This window comes from Lissotriton helveticus, chromosome 1_1 (assembly GCF_964261635.1).
Source record: "Lissotriton helveticus chromosome 1_1, aLisHel1.1, whole genome shotgun sequence".
NCBI classification, from domain to species: Eukaryota; Metazoa; Chordata; class Amphibia; order Caudata; family Salamandridae; genus Lissotriton; species Lissotriton helveticus.
Genome location: NC_136057.1, coordinates 1,861,924,649 through 1,861,943,713, shown reverse-complemented (window position 1 = coordinate 1,861,943,713; position 19,065 = coordinate 1,861,924,649).

Here is a 19,065-nt window from a genome sequence, read left to right as displayed (position 1 = left end):
CTCACCTGCTGTCATTGTTGTGTGTCCAAACACAACGGGCAGCAGTGTTCACAATTCATGTGCACTGTTGATTGCAGGATGGTGTACACCTCATGGATCCCTTTTTTTTATTGCGCATTCTGATATGCGAGGTGGATGCAGCCATATCACCTGAGGCAGTGTGGAAGAACTGGGACATGTGGCGTCGTCATTATCCTATTTATACGTACCCTAAGTGGTCTGGGCTTGCATACACCAGGCCAGCGTAGGGGTGTGAATAATTGTTCCGGGGACCTAGGCATTGTTCAGTTCCTGCCTGGCCACGAAGTGTAGTTATGCGTGTTTCTGTTGCAGTTTTGACGTCGCAGAATGCGCAATTTACATTAATGTAGCATGTACCGGGAGGGTGGCAACTATCGCTAATGAGATGCTGTATGAAAACATTGAATGGACAACATCACATGTCATTGTCAAGCTTGTGGATATGCGCAGACACGCATGTAAATGGTGTGCGGTATTATTGAAAGTGTTGCTATCGTGAAGCGCACACAGGTGAATGTGCTCGACTGGAGGTAGGATCAGCAGTGAGGCTACGTCATACGTAGTGATAACGCTCATTACAGTCAAGCAATGCATGTCAAACGTGAATCTGAAAGTCTCACATATGACACAGTACTATACTAGTAAAGCATGACAACAGAGTACACAGCAACACAAATGTACACATTACTCTTTACTGTTTGTCACATGTGATCTAGAATGTGCACTCTGCCCATGGCTGATGATACCCCTTCAAGCCACTAATACCCAGGCCGAAAGGCAGCACAATAAGGTGCACACACACACACTCACCAGGGGCATCGTGTAATACACATTTGTTTTTTATTGTAACGTTTTGGATGCATGGCCATCACATGTGGAAGGCTAATGTACAGACCATGAATATTGATGAAGATGATCGTTGCATGCTGTATGTAGTATAAGATATGTGTACACAGCAAAAAAACTTTTCAAAAAGCTCTCTAAGCAGAAGGGGTGTGTCTCATCAAACGCTGTAGACAGAATGACTAAAATGGGTGGGGTCCTCCAACTGTTACAATGGAAAATGTTATGAAGTAATCAAATGCTTTTTTTTAAGGTCACATGGCATTCGCGCATCGAGGGCGGAAGGAGGCTGCTCCCAACACAATTTTGAGAAAATATACCTTACCTCTATGACGTAACACAGGGCCTGGCAGCGTGCACTCGTCGCAAACGCAACGCGCAGCGGGCGTGACCCCATACGTACATGATGTAACGTGTGGCTTGGTAATGCGTACCCATTGGATACCAAAGTAGCAGCTGGCGCGACCTCATACGTATATGATGTTACGCGTGACTCAGTGGCACGAATCCATTGGATACTAAATACGCATCATTTATGGGTTTAGCAATATGGCAGATAGGATTCACGTGGTGATGGAGCTTGGTACACTACCGGTATGGGACAGCAGTTTTCCACAAAAAAAGAAAGATATACATATTTTTTTGGGACGATATAAAATATTACATAATTTTTAAAGTTAAAAAAAGAAGGATAATAGAGTTACAAAGTATTACAAAACAAATAGAAAAAATATAGGTTTTATAAACATTAAAATATGAAATTAACATTTCAAAAAACATTGAAATTCACTGAAAAAACCATAGGTTTTACAGACGTTATATTTAGGAATTAGCATTTCAAAAAACCTTTAAAATTCACTAAACAAACATAGGTTTCAGGGACGTTATAGTTAGTTGGACATTTGACTCATAAAACCAGAGCAATTCGCCTGTTATAGTTAGTTGAGCTAACTATACCTCGTGTGCCCGCAATACACTGTTGATGATGTCACATATTACATCACTCACGACATGGTCAGTGACATCTCAAATTCCTTCATTCCAAGGTTTATGTCAGTCCTGTCCCGGGTTTTGCATCTCAAAATATGGTCACCCTACCTGCATCACATTTCTCACACTTATACATATCCTCAAAAATAGTGAAGTGGGACAGGCATTTGAAACTCTGGGCAATCCTGCAAATGTCAGAGCATTTGGTGACTGCATGTTTGTCCCAGTCAATGGGCCAAATAATATTTGTTTTTATTAAATTGATAGAAAACTTTAGATTGAAACATGTTAATGTACATGGAATGATAACAGGTATATATAATCACCTTATACAGAAAGCAAAATCTAAAGACATATTTTCTTGAAATAGAAGTAATTATTTGTTAAATCACTGAGGGTGCAAAGTTGCCCATTTGCAAAACCTCTAAACTGCTTTGAAACCCCTATGATTCAGTTTGAACAAACTGATTGGTACTAATTTAAAGGGAGAATGATTTTAGCATTTGACTTGGAGTGCATCAAATAATCTGCATAGATGATCCTCATTATCTGACTGCAGTAAAATGTGTTTCCCAAAAACACGCTTGTCTCCTTATTTTGGGTAACCAAAAACATTAATTGAGGCCCAATTCAGAGGTTGAAGTGGGGAAAACAAGTAGGGGAACTATGGGCGGAGAATCAGAGGACGGGAATAACCCAAGGATTAGACCAGTGGGCGTAGTCAGAGGTGTGGCCAGAAGGCACAAAACCTCCAATATTTAGTATTTGTTTGGAATTTAACTGACCAGTTACAGCTTTTTGTGTTATTTATTTCAACAAATGGACACACATGATTATTTAAGGTTTAATATGAATTATTGACATTAAAATACATTTACAAAGTGTGATATGTTTCCAATCACAGAATGTCCCAAACATGCTTAAAAGTGGAAGCACAAACCATTTATCTCCAAGTCATGGAGTTTCTGTCATCAGCACTTCTCCCTTTTTCCACAAGAGCAGTTCAAACATGAATGGCAATATATCCTAGTTTGCAAATGCTTTCTGTTTAATTATGGTGCTGCCATATTAGCTACATATTGCATCATCTGCTGCATAAGCTTTAACTAATAAATTGCAGCTCAAACGGATCAAAAGTTACTGAAAAATGTGACTGGTGTTGCTCCGAAGTGGACAGGTCTTTGGAAATGTTGACTGATCACCTTTCTCACTGCTGCATTTGTATGTTACACTGGTGTAGGAGGCTGGGTTTCTGTTGCAGTAAACCCCCCACTTTTTGCCAGACTACTGATCCACTTTGCCTTGATGTGCCCTGGGTCCCTACCAATCAGGTTCCCAGGGCCTGTGTTCTTTCCCAAAATGGTACCTTGTACCCCCAATTGACACCTCTCTGGCCACATGTCAGTCCCTTGTAAAAGGTACCATGGGTACTAAGGGCACTGTGGCAAGGGAAGGCCTGTAAGGGCTGCAGCACTTATTGTGCCACCCTTAGAGACCCTGTATATTTACACACATCATTGCAGGCTGCGTGTTTTTGTGTATAACAAAGTGAAGAGTCAACATGGCACACATGCCTGTGTGCCATGCCTACAACCCACTGCCCTGGCATGTGTCATCCCCCCTCTAGCTGCGTGCACTATATCAATGGTGAGGGTACAGGTGCATGAGCCCTGTACCCCTACAGTGTCTAGGCCAATTCTTAGACATTGTAAGTTGCAGTAATGTCATTAAGGGTATATGGTGCTGGGTGTTTGTCATTATGAACTCCACAACACCATAATGGCTTTACTGAAAACTGGGAAGTTTGGTGTCAAACTTCCTCAGCACATTAAACCCACACTGATGCCAGTGTGGGATTTAATGGAAAATGCATTCAGAAGACATCTTAGAGATGCCCCCTGAAAAACGACTAGCCTCTGGTAGGTTCCCTAACTGGTACACACCAGACAGCTAGCAAAAGACATGTTTCTGGAACCCTGGGGTGGGAGCCTGTGCTCCCTGAGCCCAGAAACAAAGCTTTTCCTGGGTGGGGATGGTCACACCTCCCTCAGGCCAGGAAGAGCCATCTGTGGAAGGGGAGCGTCAAAGGCCTTGCCGTCTTTGTAATGCAACCCCCAGCCTCTCTTGCTATCAGGAACAGGACCCTTTCTGTTTCCCCACCTTTATGGCAGGAAGGCAAAATTAGCACAGCCCAGAATGTGTGCCCACCTCTGTAAACCCCACCCCTCAGGCGGGGGAGGCAATGTGGAGTCCACTCTTCAGTGCCTGCCATCTTGCAGATGGAGATATATAAAGGGGTCCCAGACCATGCACATAATTAATTATTTACATTCACATAATTATTTGAATAGAATCAAAACAAAATGATGGTGCTCAGTGTTTTTATTTTCACTGCACCAAAAGACATTCAATGATTGAAAAATCAATAGTATAGTACACAAAATTCAAAAGCGCCCACAGGGGGGAGGGAAGGAGTGCAAGGGAGGGGATACATTTCAATTAGTTACACATCACTAATCCAAAAAATCATTAAGCATGAATCCATGAGTTAAATCATAATTATCATTGATCCACATATGAGAGGTCAAGAAAACACACATGTCAAACAAAACATTTTGCATGAAAGAAACTCCTATAATGATTATTATTATCAATCTAGGGTTAGGAGTTCTTGATTGTAGATAGAAGTCTACGTTTCGACCCAGAAGGTGTAGGACAGTGGATCCTTACTCGCGGGTCTTCATCAGGACGTGAGGGGGGGTGAAGGGTAAGGTGGGGCTGATTCCTAGGCACAAAATTAGAGATAACAACTCATTACTTAAACCGGTCTCAATGAGTCCCGACATAGTTATTCTGGAAAAAACGGAGGCCCGTTTTGTCAAGGTTTTGGAGTGTGATAAGAAGAATTAAAAATTTAATTAAAAAGGAGGGTAGTTATACTAAGGATAAGCTATGGAAAAAAAGCCACCTATTAGACTTTTGAACAGTTACCTGACGGGGCAGGCAGAAAAGCGGCCAGCCCGAAAGGCGTGGTCCATCTCCTGGCGGTACCTTGTCCTGCGTGGTATTGTTCGGGTCTGGAAAGCCGTAATGGAAAAAATTATTATTATGACACCAAACCCAGTGGGTGATTCGTTAAACAGAAGGTGGAAGACCGCTACATAAGAAGCCTACCTTATTTTCTAAACACTAGGGTATAAATCATCCGATCTTTCCGTCGTGCCAGGATATGTTCAAAATTCTCAAATTAAACAAGGCGCTCGCCTGAAAGACACCGAATTAAAATGGAGTTTCAGTCATCGGGAGGAGAAATATTATTGGGATGACTGGGTGACGCACCATTAATCTGAAACTCACCCGAGGGGATTGTGAATTATTTCAAAAACAGAGCAATCGAGCCGGCGTCTCAGCGCGTCTCCTTGTTGGTTTATTGTTTTCCGTATCGGTGTGTTCAAAATCCTCAAATTAATCAAGCACACCCGTCACACATCTGAAAAACACCGAATTATGAAAAGGGTTTTCAGTCCTCGGAGAGATAATCAGATGGCTGAATTCTAAAAAAGGAAAAGGACCCGCCGCTGCTCTAAAACTCACCCGAAGGGATCAATAGGGAGCAAGGGAGCCGGCGTCTCTCCGCGTCTACCTGGAACCAGGAAGTGCTGCCTTGGTAACCAGGGTAGATTACTAACCTCCTAGAGGAAAGACTCAAAGCCGTTGCTAGGGTTACATAATAGCATTCAGTGATGGGTGCGAGGAGGAAAAAAGACTCCCGTTGTTTTTTTTTAGCAATTTCTCACGGACCCGTTGCAAAATGTATCGGCGTATTGGAAAAAGAAACACATGTTCAACACATGTGGGCTCATCATGGTTTTCGAGGACCTGCTATCAATGCGGTCAGAAACGCTCGCCTGACTTCCCACAACAACATCAGTTTGGCATTCATGAAGAGTTACATTGTCAAAGACCACTTAGAAGGCATGAAGGCGCGAACCTGCCAAACATGGCGGTCGGGCGCACAATATTTCAAGAAAGATTTTCCATAATGGTGGATCATTAATCATGAAGGCAGTCATAAGTTGAAGAATGTCTCAATATGTCCAATAACATACATTCCCTATTAATACTGTAGAGGCACGAACCTGCCAAACATGGTAGTCAGGCACTCATTTTCCTTATTAATCATGAAGGCAGTCATATGTTGGAGAATATCTCAATATGTCCAATAACATACATTCTTTGATAATACTGTACAGGCGCGGACCTGCCAAACATGGTAGTCAGGCGCTCATTTGTCATCAGAGACACTCAAAAAAACATTTGTAATTAGGATAATTGAAATGCGACTTTTGAAAAATTGACTTTGGAAAACCGTATGAAAAGATCATCAGAGAGCAATGAATGTAAAGGGTCCCAGATAGATATAAGCACCCCACCAGTGTGTGGGACATGGACATAGTTCAGAGGGTGGCCATTTGCGCAAAACTACTTTCAGACTCATTCAAACCCATATGTACTGAGTCAAAAAATCGGATCCATTTTATCTCCCTTACATTAAGGACGGGTTCTATGCTACCACCCCTTGCGCCTAATCTGACCTGTTCCAAAATTGTCCACTTCAGGCTTTCCGGGAGGTGATTGTTTGCATTGCAGTGGTCAACCAAAGGGGCACCTGCGACCTTGCACCTAACACGGCTACAGTGCTGCAGGAAGCGGACTTTAGCTCGTTGTTGTGTCTGTCCCACATATATCAGGTCACAGGGGCATATTATACAGTACACCACATTGGTGGAATTACAGTTGGTGTGTGACTTGAGTGGAACTTGATGCTGTTTGTGGGTGAAGATTTTGGTCTGAATCGTCGCTGGACAGGCTTTACACGAACCACATCGATAATGTCCCACAATAGGAGGCAAATTCCACATGGTTGCAATAGATGGTTCATCCGGAATCGTAAGGAAAGAGCGCACCACGTGATCTCGAATGTTCCTTGCCTTTTTAAAAGCGTGAAGAGGCGGGCACTCGGTATTAAGGTCCTCAGATATCAGATTCCAATATTTATTGATGGTTTTCTTTACCATATTACTTTTTGTGGAAAAAGTTGTTACACAAATAAGACGTTCCTCATTCTTGTTCTGTTTCTCTCCCGATTGTAATAAAGTTTCTCTGGGGTTGAACCATGCTCTCTTCATGGCTTTCTTAACCAATCGCCTTGGGTATCCGCGTTCAAGTAGTCTACCCATGAGTATTGCTGATTGCTCCATGTAGTCCTCCTTCCTACTACAATTTCGGCGGATCCGCAAAAACTGGCCGAAAGGGAGGTTGTCACGGAGACCCCTAGGGTGATGGCTGGAGTATAGAAGTAAGGAGTTCCTCTCCGCGGGTTTCCTGAAAAGAGTAGTTTGGAGGGTCTCATTTTCCACAAAGATTGTTAAGTCCAGAAAATCGATGGACTTCTTGTCAAATTTAATGGTGAATTTTATATCTGGAGATCTATCATTGAGCCAGTTGAAAAAGTTGGTGATTTCATCCTCGGTTCCTGACCAGATACAAATGATATCGTCTATGTATCTCATCCACATGTGTATTTGAGATCTGAATGGGTTGGCATTGGTGAGTATGAAAGTGTCTTCATACATTGACATGAAGATTATGGCCAGATCCGGGGCAAAGGCCGCCCCCATCGCCACACCCTTGGTCTGAAGATAAAAGCAATTCCGGAAGATGAAAAAATTCCTCATCATTGCAATCTTGAGTAATAAGATAATGAATGAAGTTGGTACCCGGACGGGTGCCTCCCGTTTGTCAAGTGCAATTGTCATTGCCACAAGGGCCTCCTCCTGGGGTATGCTAGTGTACAGTGACACAATGTCGCATGTTGCCAAAAGATCTTGGGTAGAATCATATGAATGTCCATCGATCAGATTGATGGTATGAGTAGTATCCCTTAGATATGTTGTAGTGGCCTCCGCCAACGGTTTTAGGAAGAAATCTATATACCTACACAGAGGTTCCAGCAGTGAGCCGCATCCAGACACGATAGGACGTCCCGGGGGCTGGTGGAGATCCTTGTGGACTTTGGGTAGAGTATAAATAGTAGGGAGTCGGGGGTGCTTCTGGTTCAAATACTGGAATTCGTGTTCTGATAGAAACCCTTGTTGTAAACCATCCTGTGTGACCCTCAGAATCTCAGCCATTAGGTCTTTTGATGGATCACCACCCAATTGTTTGTAACTGATCCCGTCGTTCAACTGTCGCAGAATTTCCTTCGTATAGTTATCCAGGTCCTGGACTACAATGGCACCGCCCTTGTCCGCGGGTTTGACAACTATTTCGGTATTGTTCCTTAAGGATTTGAGTGCGAATTTCTCAGCTCTGCTAGTGTTGTATTTAACAAATTTTCTGTCTTCCAAGATTATCTTCACGTCGCGTAGTACTAGGCTTTCATACGCCAAGATGCGTTGGGTCATGGCATACGTAGATGGTACAAAGGTAGACGGTATCCTCAGATTCGTTGTTGACGAGGATTGTTGATAAGGCTTGTCCTTGAAAAAATATCTAAGTCTTATCTTCCTGAAGAACTTGTGGAGTTCGACCACAGTGTTGAAGGCATCCGGTGTGGAAGTAGGAACAAAAGATAAACCACGGCTTAATACTTTCGTTTCATCCTCCTTAAGGGTGTACTTCGAGATGTTAATCACAGGGGAAGTCTTCTCTACCATCTGTAGTTCTTCCTGCGGGTGGATCTTTCCCCGTGTTCCTCCTGGGGGAAGCTCACCTGCTTCGTGCCTCTCCCTCTCCCGGAGTCCCACTCTTGGCCCGCATTGAATTGGCCTCTGCCAGTTCCCCTGTCCCAGTTGTTCCCTCTGCCCCGTGGGGGTCTCCATCCTCCCTGTCCTAAAAAAGGAGGTTGGTAAGATGGACCGTAGGAGTCCTGGTATCCCTATGCACCACTAGGACCGGCTCGTTCTGAGTCCTCACCCGAACTATACGAGGAATCCGAAAAAGTTGTGAAGTTCCGTCTACCTCTGTAGGACCCACGCCCCCGGTTTGTAAATCTCCCTTGGTTGTCTTGTCTGTAGTACTCGTCCTGCAGATAAGGATATGTTCTTTTTTTGTCATAAGACTTCACATCGCGGGCTAATTTTTCAAGTTTCCTTTTTATTGTAGTTGTTTCAAAGTCCTGGAGGGTCGCCACCAGTTTAGTCAGGGCCTCTTTGGAATTTGTAAGAGTGGAATCCCCACTTATCTCGGCTTTCAGATCCGCTATCTGCTTGGTTAGAATTGCAATTTGTTCACTAGCTGCCCAGAATGTGTGCCCACCTCTGTAAACCCCACCCCTCAGGCGGGGGAGGCAATGTGGAGTCCACTCTTCAGTGCCTGCCATCTTGCAGATGGCACACACTCTCCAATCAGGGTTAGGGGTTGTGCCCATTCCCCCACATGGGTTGAGCACACCAACGGTGTAGTCACCCTAAGGTCAGTAGCCCATTGGCTACTGACCTTGAGACCCTTAAAACGCCCCTTCAATACAGTATCAGGGGAAAGCCCAGAACCAAGCAGACATATTACCGCAACTTACAAGTCTCAGCGAGGTCCTCCAGCATTCCAGAATCCAAGTCCACAGTGGGTTGAACCCTCCAGGACTCCCCAACACACCTGCAGCCTCTGCATAGAGACCCCCCATCCATGAGTGGCCTGGCAAGGTGAAATCCGACCTCAAAAGACACCTCTGCATCCAGTCGCCCTGTGCCCTGGAGAAAAGACCCTGAGGTCCACCTACGTCCCTGAGCCCTCCACCTTACCTGCCCATCTGTTGGTTTCTACGGGTAGTCTTCCTGGACCGAGCCTGCATCCAAAATCCAAAACCGGCAACTCTCATTGTAAGCAGCAGGGCACCCGACGCCAAAACAGCACCCTGCCCTCGGCCGCCCCAGCGCTGCTGCGGGTGCACTTTGTGTGCTAAACCGGATCCCTCTTTGCCCTGAGTCTAACACCAGGAGCTTTGCTCCCACAACCTTGTGGCCTGTTCATGAGCAGACACCATCCAGAGGCCTCCTGTCCCTCATTGGATAACATTGTGTCTCAGCACTCTGCACCCTGCCACCCTAGTGCAGCTGAGGGTGTTTTGAGAGTGCTTCCTTGACACAGGGGGGAATGCTGGTTCTAACCCCAGAATACCAACTCCCACAACAAAGTACGTACCTGTTAATCAGTAAACTAATTTTTCACCATTGGAATACATTAACTGTTTTTCTTAGAAAAATGCTCTAAGTAACGAGCTGGTTTTTGTATTGAACTTTAAGAAAACTGCAAATAACAAAATATTGCTAATTTACCTTTTCTCTAGGGAATGTCCCAGTGTGATTTCTAGGTGAATCACTCTGAGTAGAAAACGTAATCCAGAAAGTAGTCTGCAAATTAATTTACAGTAATCTAACAGTAATTTCCACAGTATTGAAAGCATTTACAAACATGTAACAAAGTCATTATACAAATCAAATTGGTCTAAGCTCAGTCTTTGAGTGTGTGACATCATTTTGATGATTGAGTGTGTACAACAAATGCTTAACACTACCCTCTTATAAAGCCTTACTGCTTGCCCACACTACCGCAAATAGAGAGTAAGGTGCCACCTGCTTTTACCTCTGCCTACCTTGGGAGAGCCACTGGACTCTGTGCACACTATACCTCATTTTGGTTTAGTATATGCAGAGCAAGCTTCCAGCAAATGGTACTGATAAGGCAAAATCGTTCCAGAGACCGTTAGCATGTGTAAAAATGTAAAACAAAATAAAGTATCAGAAAATATACTGCATTACACTGCAGCCTTGTTTTGCTGCATCATTTAGTCTAAACTGCAGCGTAATGTTGTCCTCCTTTGCTGCATAATTCCAGTGGCCCCAAAGCAGGCAGCTCAAGTTAAGAGTGCTTGTGCATGACGCAGAGAGAGTGTGAAGTTTTCAAATGTAGGGGCATATTTACTAGAGAAGTGGCGGAGTGTGGCGTTAGCCTCCTTGACTTCACGCCACGCTCCACCACTTCTGAAAAGCAGAGTCGCACCATATTTACAAAAAAATGGTGCAGCCCTGCGTTTCCCCCTGCACTGGCGCTAAATTTAGCAGCCTAGCGCCAACACAGGCACCCTTGCATCATAGTGAAAGGGTGTCTGAGTTGATGGGAAGATTGTTTATGTGAAGGAAGGCGTTCCTTCCTGCACATAAACAATCTGTAAATTCTGCTTCTGCGCAATAGCATCTAATATGGCCGCTTGGGAACTCACTTGCTAAGCATCTGCGTTTGCTGAAATTAAACCGAATCATATACTAAATGCTAATGCATAAATAGTCTTTATCAGTAAATGGTATTAGAGTAGAGACATGTGGTATAAAGTGAAATAATTTTATTTTGAATTTAATACTTGTTCTTTTGACCTCTCTATTAGTTCCTATTTGGGCCTCTGAACAATGCTAAAGCCTAACACCCACATGGTTTTGTCCGCATGGCAAGAGGGACAAGTTGGAAAACAGTGAGCTCAAGTTTTGAACCTCGTCCAATTTAAATTGTGTTCAGTTCTATATATTTGCGCACACCAGGCCCAAACATGCACAGGAATGCCTTACAGAAGATAGGTTGTTTATAGAAGTTCTGTTATGTACAACATACTGTGTGTGTGTGTGTGTATATATATATAGAGAGAGAGAGATAGATAGAGAGAGAGAGAAAGGGAGAGAGACACACCTGTACAAAGTGTGAACGAGATTTGATGCAGCCAAAACATTTACCACTTATTGATAATATATATTTATTATTGTTCAATTCATAGACTGTAGATCACAAATGTGTCCAGCATGGCAGATCCATTCCCAATATGAACCATTATGTTACAAAAATAAAAATATGTTCAGTCTTTTACAAGCTCATGTGTGTGCTATGTATCTTAGACTCTTGGTTGCAAATCGTCAATATTAATCAGACCCTAACCATTCTAACCCATAACTACCTTTAAATGGGGCCCAACCAGAAGCCTGATGAGCAAGGCAAAGCTCCTCCACATTCCATATGCCAAGAATTCATAGTCTTGCCCAAACCTACAGGGCTCATTACCAGTCTGGATTGGATGCATTGATGACCACACCACCTTAAGGTAGATGCTAAAGAACGTATTTTTTCAGTAGCCCTCCTTAAACGTGGCCCAAATATCCCAATCTCAGCTTATTCGTTTCTCTCGCGCCTCTCTTGCACTGAGTGCTATCCTATGTTTCCCACAATCACAGATTCAACAGCCATCTCCCGATATTAATTTGTTAAAGAAATCCAATTGTGTACATGCATGCAGGTAAAGAGAAATGTATTGATCTTTGAAGATCTGATTAAGTACATCAACATAAAATAAATTTAAAAAAGGGTAATTTATTTAGTGAATGATTATTTAGAAAATGTACTACGGCAACAAATTATGGATGGAATGCTGAATGAATCGAACATTCGCCAACAGTTAAGAGCTCTGAGTTAAATCTATAGTTCTTTTGCTCACCACGCCACCCCAGTTTGGACCTGGCCAAGTGCGGGCCAGTCTTGACCCTGCTTCACATGGGGGCAGTCTAGACCAAGCTGCCGGGCCGGATTCTCCCTGGACTGGAGACAGGCATCCTGGGATTGGTTTCGGGTCAGCGCCCCCTCGTCGGCCGGGCTGGCTTGAATCCAGTGGCATGGTGAGCAGGGGGCCCACATCTGGGCCTGTCCATCCCACTTAGGGAGAAAAGTGCTATGGCAATAAATGATGGACAGAATGCTGAATGAATCAATCAATCATTCACACCCAGTCAGGAGATATGGGTTAAATCCATCGTAATTTTGCTCACTACACCACCCCAGCGGTGTAGTGAGCAAAAGCAATCTTCCCTATAGCTGCTCCGACAGCTATAGGGGAGATTGGCTCTGGCACACCACTATGGCCGTCACCTACCCAGCCGGGCTTCGGACATTTGCCTCGTCAGTTTCTCCGCTGCTGTGTATTTCCGGTGGTCTCCCAACTCTCCTTGGTCCTTTTTGGGTCTTGATTTTCTTGTTCGTTAGTAACTGATCTTCACACTAAGCCGGCTGAGCACAAATCATGTGGCCGATTCCCGGTGGAGCTGCTCCGACATCTATTGGGGAGATTGGCTCTGGCACACCGCTATGGCCATCACCTACCCAGCCGGACTTCGGACATATGTCTCATCAGTTTCTCCGCTGCTGTCTCCTTCCTGTGGTCTCCCAACTCTTCTTGATCTTTTGTTGGGTCTTGATTTTCTTGCTCGCTAGTAACTCCTGTCTTGACTATGTAATCATGCTGTAACGAAAAATTTGTAACTTGTAATATGCTGTTTCCTTATGTACTTTTTACATGCAACAGTGGTCCCACGCATTCAAGAAATATAAGAGAAAAATTAATATAGACAGAGTCAATCTATATTATGAGTGACATGTCCAGCCGGACAGTGGTCTTCAAAGTTTACTCAATATGCATATAATTGAAACACAACAAGTACCTTCCACAATTCAACCAGTGTGGAACACAAGCCTGTGCCCAGCACTAACAGAACAGGTACAGAGGGTGGGTATAGAGAGCAAAGAAGGGCTTTTTAAGGCAAGAAAGACGTTTTCTGTCATCAATACAATTGTACAGAATTTTCGAACCAAAGCACCATTACATTACATAGTAATCACGTTTTTAGTATTTGGTGCTAAATAAGTCGACGGCCTTTCGGACCCCTTAGTAAATCACAGGGTTCATCATCAGGACATTTCAATGAAAGCCTTAGTAAGGATTTAGCCTCTAATTGCCTGGAAGGAGAAAGAAGGAAATTTATACATTGAGAAACTTAAATTGCAGAAGTATTCAAAGAAGGGGGGTGACTTGTAGTGACAAAATGATGCAGTTGATTCCTTTACAGGTGAAATTCAAAACGAGTGCATTTTAGACTTGCTGATGTGAAATGCCAAGAAGCTGGAATACATGCACAATGTGGATCTGGCGCGAGACAAATTACTGATGTGTAAGGCCCAGAATCTAGAAAGCATGCACGATTCGGTAGGCTTAATGGGTAAACGAGGGTCACGTTTGGGGTGATCGGCACGAAGTGATTGGTAGTTGAGCATCACGCATGCACGGTCGTGGGTATGGCGACAAAGGAATGAATCGGGTGGTGGTGTGTGCACTAACCGTGGGATTAACGTCTGAGTTCGGTAATGGATATTGGGGTGTGCAGTAACCGAGTGGACTTGTGGCGCATAGGGTAAAGGACGGGTGAGCCTGAAAACATGTGTGGGTTGAAAAGGTCCTGCTTACCGGTATAACCCATTCGGTATCGGCAGATGAGGGGGGGATGCGTGCGCTCTATACGGGGAAAAGAACATTTTTAGAGCGTGCATGGGGCAGTTGAAAGTGAAAAAAGGGGGGGGGGCATGGGTTCTTTCCGCAATCAAGCGTTGCGTTCCGCGGAGCTAATGGTGTCCGTCGGAGCCTCGGGAGACCTAAAAGGAACCCGAACCATTAAGGATTTGTGGCTGCGAGCCGTTAAGGGAACGTGAGGAAGGGGGGGGATTGTGAACTTACCGGGTGAGTCGGCGTGCGGGTATGCTCCCGGGCGTGCTCACAGAAGCGAGTGGCTACTGAATATAATGAGAGCGGATAGGGCGAGGAACATGTGATGTTCAAGGGCGTAGAAATGAACGAAGGACCAAGATCGACGGCCATCTTGGGAGAGTGATTAAAGTGATGTGCCCGAGTGACATGCATGTGACAGATTAACACATGAAAAACATATTAAACAGCGCAATATTTACAATGAATAACAGAGCTGACTCAGAGCCCACATTAGATTAAGGCAGTCCATTCATCCTGTAGGTTAAGCCCAGAATTCAAACTGTCAGTCTTTAAAATCCATTTGAGCTCTTCCTTATTCAGTAAGCGATTCAGATCACCACCCCTTGGTGGGACGATGACCTGAGAGATCACGGTCCAGCGGATGTCATTTTCCGTGTGGCCTTTTTCCAGAAAATGTTCAACCAACGGAGCATTGGGCGTTTTGCAGCGGACACGGCTCCGATGTTGCGATATCCTCAGCTTGATTTTTTGCTTCGTTTGGCCCACATATATCAAGTTGCATGGGCAAAGGATGGCATAAATGATGTTGCAGCTATTGCAATTAGTAAATGTTTTCAATACATTTCTCACATTTTTATATACGAATTCCTTACCATCTAGTGAAAAATCGCATACAACACAGGTACCACATTTAGAGTGGCCACAGAGAGGTGGTAGTTGCCAATGGTCATGCAGTGTGGTGTTTCTCACCGATGGCAATGCTGCCCTTACTAGCTGATCCTTTAGATTTTTATTCTTCTTGAATGCAAAAAGTGGAGTGTCCCAGTTTAGTGGGCCTGAGTTCAGTATGTGCCAGTTCTTTTTTATACACTGTTTGACACGATTTGAGATAGGTGAATAGGTTGTTACACATACCAATTTGTTGGATGGTTCTTTGGGTTTTGGCTCAAGGAGTGTTTCACGGGGACAGTACCAGGCTCTTTTCATAGAGTTTTTGATAAGACGCCTGGGATATCCTCTCGTTCTCAGTTTTTCAAAAAGATTGTTAGCCTCAATGAAATAGTCCTCCTTTTTGAAACAATTTCTCCTAAGTCTAAGGAATTGTGAGTATGGCAAGCTGTCCCTCAGGGCCCTGGGGTGACAGCTGTCATAACTCAACAAGGTATTTCTTTCCGTGGTTTTACGGAACAGGGAGGTGTATAGAGTGCTATCTTGGTGTTGCACATTTAGGTCTAGAAAAGCGATATTGTGTTTATTGTGGGACAGGGTATATGTAAGGCCGTTGCAATTATTGTTGAGCCAATGCAGAAGTCCATGGAGCTCATCTAGCGAGCCACCCCAGATAAGAAAAATATCGTCTATATATCGCTTCCAGATATGCAACCCTTGATGGAATGGGTTGCTGGAGGACAAGATGGTATTAGTCTCTAGCCAGTCCATATAGAGGATCGCCAGGGTTGGGGCAAAAATAGCGCCCATAGACGTGCCTCGCACCTGTTGGTAGTATTGTGAGTCATACAAGAAGAAATTCTGGGTGAGACAGATCTCAAGGAGTTGTATAATGAACAGAATGGGGACCCTGTGAGGACGAGGCCGGGTATTGAGTATGCTTTCCATAACCAGTAGGGAGTCTCTCTGGGGTATGTTGGTATAAAGGGACTCCACGTCAAGTGTGCATAGAGTCTCATTGTCAGGGTTATATGGGTGGTTTTTGATAAGGTTGATCATATGCATACTGTCTCTGATGTAGCACTGAGTTACTGGCACAAAGTCCTTCAGAAAATAATTGACATAGTGACCCAAAGGTTCCAGGACCGAACCACAACCTGACACAATCGGTCTCCCTGGTGGGCTATCCAGTCTTTTGTGGATTTTGGGCAGAGTATAGATGACCGGGATTCTGGGGTTGGTGATATTGAGGAAGTTGTATTCGTGTTTGCTAATGATGCCATTAGACAGGGCCTCGGTTGTGAGGAGTTTGATCAGATTTTGAATCTCTTTAGTTGGATTACACGGCAATCTACAATAATGATCCGTGTTGGACACCTGACGTTGCAACTCCTCTTTATATTTACAGATGTCCTGTAGTACAATGCCGCCGCCCTTATCGGCTGGTTTGATAATGAGCTCAACATTGTCTTTAAGGGTGGTAATGGCCATTTTCTCCTCTAGGGAAATATTGAATGGTATAAAAAGATGTGTCTTTTCAAGGGCAGTGATTTCTTTAAGAATAACCTTTTCGAAGGTAACAATCTCCCTCGGTATCATGTTGGCCGTGGGGGCAAAGGTGGAAGGTGGTCTGAAGGGTGTTACCATAGTTTTGGGTTCCGAAGTATTAAGTTCGAAGTAGGACCGTAATCTCAGTTTGCGCAAAAAAGGCCATTAGCTCGGACTGAAGGTCCAGGAAATTAGGGTAGGTGGCCGGAACAAAGGATAATCCTCTTCGTAGAAGGGATGTCTCCTGAGATGAGAGAGTGTGCCTTGAGATATTGAAAATAGGGATGAGGTCAGAGGCAGAGTTGCTGGTTACCATTGATAGAATTTGTGTCTGGTCTGACGTTCTCCCGGGGGGTTGTTCCATCTCTGCTGTTGTTTTACCTTTCCTCTCTTTTGAGGTTCGGAATTGCCTCTGGCTAAACAATGAGTTTGATTCCGTGCCTGCCCGCTACCCCCCTCACCAGGGTCAGAGCTATCGGATGATTCGGCTGAGGAATCAGTGAAACCCACCACCGTGTTTCTTCTGTTGAAACGTCCCCAGGGTCTGGGGGTTTGTTGGTGAGGGTTAAAATTGCGGTTTGCGTAGAAATCTTTCTGTAGATAGGGGTATGCACGTTCAAGCGAAAATAATTTAATGTCCTTTTTTACTTTATTGGATTTTTAATTCTGCTCAATTCGGTGGAATTCCGCCTAAGTTTTATCAATCTTTTCTAACAAGGACTTTGCGTCAGCAATCGTTTTATCATCAGCTATCTGTTTTTCAAGATCTTTAATAATATCATCCAATTTTTTTAATTCCTCAACGGCAGTTTCTATACCAAGCACCAGCCAGTGCCTGGAACAGGTTGTGCCAATGCTGCTGAAGCCAGTTATATATTTGGGATTGTCTGTGAACACCCCAGGGATATTTCTCACTTGTAGGCCTACGGGAATGGTGTTAGATTTCAAATATTGAGTCAGCATAAGTGTCATGAGTTCCAATCGAGAATGCTTTTTCTTTTGTTTTTCTAAATCCTCCGAGAGACTGCTCTTGCCAGCTACAGAAGGTTCATCTTGGGCATCAAATAAAGAAGGACCTGCACATATTTTGTTGATATATTCAATAGAGTATAAGGGGGCTGAGTCAGACATTAGAAGAAGACAAACAGTGAGGGAAACTAAAGTGTACACAACTGCCAGTACCGGGTGAGGAGGCGAGATACCACTTAGGAGAAGTGGAGGAAAGGCAAGGCCCTTGCAATCAATCGATTGCGCAAAGTTAAGTTGGCAAGAGCAGTCTCTCGGAGGAGTTGCCCATGCAACTTGATATATGTGGGCCAAACGAAGCAAAAAATCAAGCTGAGGATATCGCAACATCGGAGCCGTGTCCGCTGCAAAACGCCCAATGCTCCGTTGGTTGAACATTTTCTGGAAAAAGGCCACACGGAAAATGACATCCGCTGGACCGTGATCTCTCAGGTCATCGTCCCACCAAGGGGTGGTGATCTGAATCGCTTACTGAATAAGGAAGAGCTCAAATGGATTTTAAAGACTGACAGTTTGAATTCTGGGCTTAACCTACAGGATGAATGGACTGCCTTAATCTAATGTGGGCTCTGAGTCAGCTCTGTTATTCATTGTAAATATTGCGCTGTTTAATATGTTTTTTATGTGTTAATCTGTCACATGCATGTCACTCGGGCACATCACTTTCATCACTCTCCCAAGATGGTCCTTCGTTCATTTCTATGCCCTTGAACATCACATGTTCCTCGCCCTATCCGCTCTCATTATATTCAGTAGCCACTCGCTTCTGTGAGCACGCCCGGGAGCATACCCGCACGCCGACTCACCCGGTAAGTTCACAATCCCCCCCTTCCTCACGTTCCCTTAACGGCTCGCAGCCACAAATCCTTAATGGTTCGGGTTCCTTTTAGGTCTCCCGAGGCTCCGACGGACACCATTAGCTCTGCGGAACGCAACGCTTGATTGCGGTAAGAACCCATGCCCCCGCCCTTTTTTCACTTTCAACTGCCCCATGCACGCTCTAAAAATGTTCTTTTCCCCGTATAGAGCGCACGCATCCCCCTCTCATCTGCCGATACCGAATGGGTTATACCGGTAAGCAGGACCTTTTCAAACCACACATGTTTTCAGGCTCACCCGTCCTTTACCCTATGCGCCGCGAGTCCGCTCGGTTACTGCACACCCCAATATCCATTACCGAACTCAGACGTTATTCCCACGGTTAGTGCACACACCACCACCCGATTCATTCCTTTGTCGCCATAACCACGACCGGGCATGCGTGATGCTCAACTACCAATCACTTCGTGCCGATCACCCCAAACGTGATCCTTGTTTACCCATTAAGCCTACCGAATCGTGCATGCTTTCTAGATTCTGGGCCTTACACATCAGTAATT